This window comes from Ostrinia furnacalis, unplaced genomic scaffold (assembly GCF_004193835.3).
Source record: "Ostrinia furnacalis isolate ACB-3 unplaced genomic scaffold, ASM419383v2 OfSCF0504, whole genome shotgun sequence".
NCBI lineage: Eukaryota > Metazoa > Arthropoda > Insecta > Lepidoptera > Crambidae > Ostrinia > Ostrinia furnacalis.
This window is the reverse complement of record NW_021130743.1, coordinates 90,096-96,327: the sequence shown is the minus strand read 5'-3', so window position 1 is coordinate 96,327 and position 6,232 is coordinate 90,096.

Here is a 6,232-nt window from a genome sequence, read left to right as displayed (position 1 = left end):
AGTTGCACTTGACAGTAAAATGACAATGAATGTATAATACCTATTGTATAGGTATATTTTGCGTCATTACTTAATAACATTTCCTACAGTACATATTGTTATTTGATGCAGTAAATGATTGTTATAATTTGCAATTTATTAGGATAATGTAACAAACATTTATTCATTTCATTTCACTGTCTCACAAAAAAAGTAAATAGGCACAATTATCGTTTTAAATACAATTTTGTATTGTTAATCTTTGGCGACACTGAGGTTCAAGACATTTTCCACCTAAACGTTCAGTCAGTTTGGTAGTCAGTTTCTTTTGGCAACTAGTTGGTCTTTATTCGATCAAACTCGTACCTATTGGCGGTCATGAACGAAACGTGACTCGAATTTTAACAGTTTTTGAAGTTTTATGTACGTGGCATTAGAATTTGGTGAACAACTTCGGTTTCGCATGTTTTGGGATTTTTGAATAGAAATAATACAGATAAGAATCACTCATAGTTTCAAAAGCGAGGAATAAGCACCGATGCTGGTTGGAAAGTGTAGACAATGACACATTCAAATGTATAAAAAATAAAGATACCTACTAAGTGGTGATTATAATCCTACAAGTTAAACATTGTCAAGGAAGCAAAAAAAAACTCACAAAAACACTGGCCAGATAATTTTTTAACCCTTTCACTCGTTACCTATCTCAATATCGATAATGGAACTATTTCGAATACAAACTGTGGAATGGACTGTCGTCTGCGGTGTTTCCGGACGGATACGACCTGCAAGCTTTCAAGAGGAGAGCGTATCTTTACCTTAAAGGCCGGCAACGCACCTGTAACGCCCCTGGGTCTGCGGGTGTCTATAGGCGACGATAATCACTTACCATCAGGTGATCCGTCTGCTCGTTTGCCTCCTATCACATAAAAAAAAAAAAACAATTCCGTTTACTCATCATAAGATAAAAATAACTACAATAGCTGAGTAAACAAATGATAAAAGTCCGAAAATTCTTCCTCAATCTGTGACAGTTTTATCAAATAATATCCTATCAGTGTATAGAAGACAGCACATCAAGCTTTACATTATGGCACCTTATATCATTGAAATAGATGCTATTTTGCAAAAGAAATGTAAAGTGTGATATCTGTCTATTATCAATGAACCGGGCACTCTCTTAAGTGCACTTGCAAGATCACTTCCCAAATTCCTCATGTCTCACTTATCTTTCGATATCTTGTTGGATGGGCATTGCGATTGATATGAATCATTCACTGAAATGATAAACTTATTAAGACAATTTGACTTAGTGAGAGAAAAAATATTTATTAAATTTATAGCTAGCTTAATAAAAATTAATAAAAAATGTAATGCAATTCGTTAGTTACACATTTCTACAAATTATATTGTCAGTATTTTTCTTTTTAGTTAAAGCAACTGAGTTCATAACCTTGGTGTCAAACTCTATGAAAATCACTCTACGACTAATAGAGGCGAAGCAGTAAAGAAAAATGTTGCAAGCACGGAAAATAGTATTTAAACTATTTTCACGCGTACGAAGTTGATTCTGTGGCGTCAAACCTTGGACCAGGCATATGGCTAAGCAATGCAATCGTACAGGAGGGTACAAGGAAGAGGGGCAGCCATATTAGGTAACACAGAGTCGTTCAGGAGAGTGCCAGGAAGAGGTGCAGCAACCGCAGTTAAGGAACGGCTGGGACGAACAAGGATAAGCGAATCCAACTCGTGAGCCTTGACAGGGATACGCTGGTTAAGGCGACCCTTTACAAGGCTTGGGAGCCTACGGGTGACGAGCTATTGGACGTGGAGATGGTCATTAATTATACACATATTTTCTACTTTGCCGAACATTTGCACGAGAACGGTTTGTCCAATTGAATTTGGTCTTATTTAATGCAGGATTAAATGCCCTTCAACCGTCAGGAAGACCACGTTTCGATAGGTAAGTCCTTTACGCGGTATAACCGGAAAACCTAAAAAGCGCCCCTTTCGGGAGCCCCCTCCACTTAAGCACAACTCCGTCGAAGTCGAAAACCTAGGAGAGTCTTAATGGGCAACCAATAAAGCCATTAAAGTAATAAAATCTTTTGTAGGAATTATTTCCGATTTAAAATCTAATTCTACTGGCCTATATAGGCTAAATATTGTATTTTAGGTCAAAGGCGAATCGTATTTACATAACCCAGTTACATACTAAAAGTGCGTATTAAGACCGAAGCTCAAAGCTTGATTCATTTTTAAGCAGAGATCGTCGTTTTTAATTAATCTAATTTCAAATTTAGACCAATCACAGAATCTTAACTAACTGACTAAGTATGAATCGAGTTTTGTTTGGTGTTTTGCAATACATGCCTAAGAGTGACTTACTCGAATACCATGCAACTCACCACATCATTCATCATCTCAATGCCAGCCCGATCAATCAGAAGAATTTGTAGAATGTAATTACTGGTAATACTACTTGTATTAATTGAGGAGATTGTTTCAAACATTATTTATTTTAGCTGTCTGCACAATTATCTTTAATGAATAATAACATACAAATGATAATTTATGACTTAACTTCTATAGTAATATTCTCCGACTAATTATTTTGTGGTTTGTGTTGATAAAATTAAATATTATAATAAATTAGTCCATTAGTGTTGAAAAAATTCAATAAAAAATTCGATGTTTTTGTTCATATCAGATTTTTGTGGTATGTGTAATCTTGTATATTTCANTGTAAAACCACTATCGCTCATTTAATACAAATTAAAGAGAACCAACAGCTAGAAGACAGACACCTATAGCAATATTAGTAGGTAACTATTCTTTTATATTTCTTATAACTATTAATATTAGGTTAAAAACCCTATTGTTCATATTATTGAAGTATAGAATACGTAAAAATTCACATTCGATAAAGATGAAACGAAATTAAGATGTATTATAGCTAAAAAAAGTAGTGAAGCCACAACAACATCTTTAACAATATTAATTACTATCTTTCTTCTGGCACGAAATTGCTCCGTTTTTTAGCCATTTGCTTGGAAATTAATTACTCGTTGTTTACTAAGAGTAAATTAGTCAGTTTCCAGTGTAATCGCAGTCTGTAACAATAGCAGACTAACGATCCGTTTCTCAACATCTAAACTAATTCTGGCGGCCGATTAAAAATAGCAAGTGTTTTTTTTATAATTCACGACTAAAATTAGTTATTGCCATTTAAAAAAAAATCCGTTGTCGCTTTCTAAAGATAATTCAATAAATCATTACATCAATTAATCAGCGTCACAAAAATATTTGTCTGTGATTTATTAAATTGGGGAAATAATGATAATCGAGTACTGTCACATTAAACATATATTATCATTTAATTAAATATGAAGTTGCACTTGACAGAAAAATTACAATTAATGTATAAGTTTATTTTGCGGCATTATTTTGCGGCATTACATACGACATTTCCTTCAGTACTATCGGCCACAGTGTTAACCATTGCCGATAGCCTACATAGGTATTTTTATTTAATGATGTAGTAAATGGTCTCACATAAGAACACTAAGAACAGTAAACTCTATAGGCATAATAGGCACAATTAGGCAACGCTGTAATTTGTAAAGTATTATTATTCTTTGGCGACACTGAGCTTCCAAACATTTTCCACCTAAAACGTTTAGTCAGTTTGGTGTTTGGTAGTCAGTTTCTTTTGGCAACTAGTTGGTCTTTGTTCGATCAAACTCGTACTTATTGGCGGTCATGAACAAGACGTGACTCGAAATTTAACAGTTTTTTAAAGTTTTATGTATGTACTTGGCGTTAGAATTTGAGAACAACTTCAGTTTTGCCTGTTTTTGTGGTTTTTGAATAGAAATAATACAGATAAGAATCACTCATAGTTTCAAAAGCGAGGAATATGCACTAATGCTGGTTGGAAAGTGTAGACAATGGCATACTACTTATTCAAATGTATAAAAAATAAAGACACCTACTAAGTGGTGATTAATACGTAATCCTACAAGCTAAACAATTGTCAAGGAAGCAAAAAAAGCTCACAAAAACACTGGCCAGATAATTTTTTAACCCTTTGCACTCTAAGTAGTTACCTATCTCAATATCGATAGTGTAACTGTTTACTCATAATAAAATAAAAATACAATCGCTGAGTAAACAAATGATAAAAATCCAAACATTCTTCTTCAATCCGTGACAGTTTTATCAAACATCCTATCAGTATAAGACAACACATAAAACTTACACTCAGGCATCTTATGTCATTACAATAGATGCTATTTTGCAACAGAAATGTAAAGTCTGATATCTGTCTATTATTATCAATGAACCGGGCACTCTCTTAAGTGCACTTGCAAGATCACTTCCCAAATTCCTCATGTCTCACTTATCTTTCGATATCTTGTTGAATGGGCATTGCGATTGATATGAATCATTCACTGAAATGATAAACTTTTTATGACAATTTCAGTTAGTGAAAGAAAAAATTCGTTCGTTCTTTTCAGCCAAATGACGTCCAGTGCTGGACAAAGGCCTCCCCCAAGGATTTTTCACAACAACGCGGTATTGCACTTCCCGTGAACTTCACTGAATCGTTGGTCCACCGAATGGGAGTGGGAGTGGAAGTGAAAAGATAAAATAACTTGAAAATAAAATTAATCTGACTTTTTGTAATAATTTTGTTGTGAAATAGTAGCTGTAATTTTTAGCTGGCTTAATAAAAATTAATAAAAAATGTAATGCAATTCGTTAGTTACACATTTCTACAAATTATATTGTCAGTATTTTTCTTTTTAGTTAAAGCAACTAAGTTCATAACCTTGCTTGGTGTCAAACTCTATGAGCCACAAAAGGCGCTATCTTCAAGTTCGCAGAAGAATTTCAAGTAAACTCCCCGCAGACCTATGGGCCGACAAAAAGTCAGTCTATGGCTAGGCTAAATATTGTATTTTAGGTCAAAGGCGAATCGTATTTACATAACCCAGTTACATAAAAGTGCGTAATAAGACCGAAGCTCAAAGCTTGATTCATATTTAAGCAGATATCGTGGTTTTTAATTAATCTAATTTCTAGACCAATCACAGAATCTATAGCTAACTAAGTATGAATCGAGTTTTGTTTGGTGTTTTGCAATACATGCCTAAGAGTGACTTACTCGAATACCATGCAACTCACCACATCATTCATCATCTCAATGCCAGCCCGATCAATCAGAAGAATTTGTAGAATGTAATTACTGGTAATACTACTTGTATTAATTAAGAAGATTGTTTCAAACATTTATTTTAGCTGTCTGCACAATTATCTTTAATGAATAATTACATACAAATGATAATTTATGACTTAACTTCTATAGTAATATTCTCCGACTAATTATTTTGTGGTTTGTGTTGATAAAATTAAATCCCAACTAATATTATAAATGCGAAAGTAACTCTGTCTGTCTGTCTGTCTGTCTGTCTGTCTGTTACGCTTTCCCGCTTAAACCTCGCAACCGATTTTGATGAAATTTGGCATAGAGATAGTTTGAGTCCCGGGAAAGAACATAGGATAGTTTTTATCCCGGTTTTTGAAACAGGGACGCGCGCGATAAAGTTTTTCTGTGACAGACAAAATTCCACGCGGGCGAAGCCGCGGGCGGAAAGCTAGTATTATAATAAATTAGTCCATTAGTGTTGAAAAAATTACATAAAAAATTCGATGTTTTTGTTCATATCAGATTTTTGTGGTATGGTGTAATCTTGTATATTTCGNATATTTCATTTATAAATACGAGAAGAAGGGTTAGTGAGGACGTTTAACTTCCTTCATCATTTAGCCAGCTTTTTAATTAGATACAGTTTAAAAATCACAGCTCCAAAATAATAGGGTCATGCGACCGTGATACTGTCGCGGGGCGTGATTAAAATAATATCTAGTAACCGTTACGATAACGAATAATTTAACGGTACGCGCTGATCGCGATGTGGTATGCAACCTGTTGCCAGCGATGGTATCTGACTGCCCTACTATTAATATAGATTTATTAATACTAGCCTCCTTCTAGTGATTAGATAGTATTGCTCACTTTTGATCTGAAAGTCCTCAGTTTTTTTTATGCAAGACAAGGCAGGTATTTTACCGCAATCGCACCTGTGTTAAGTGATATGCAGTCTAGGATGGTACATATCTGCCCTGTAAGTGCCTATTCACTCTCGCCTTGAGAAGGTCCGAATTATAGTGTTCAGGAAAGACA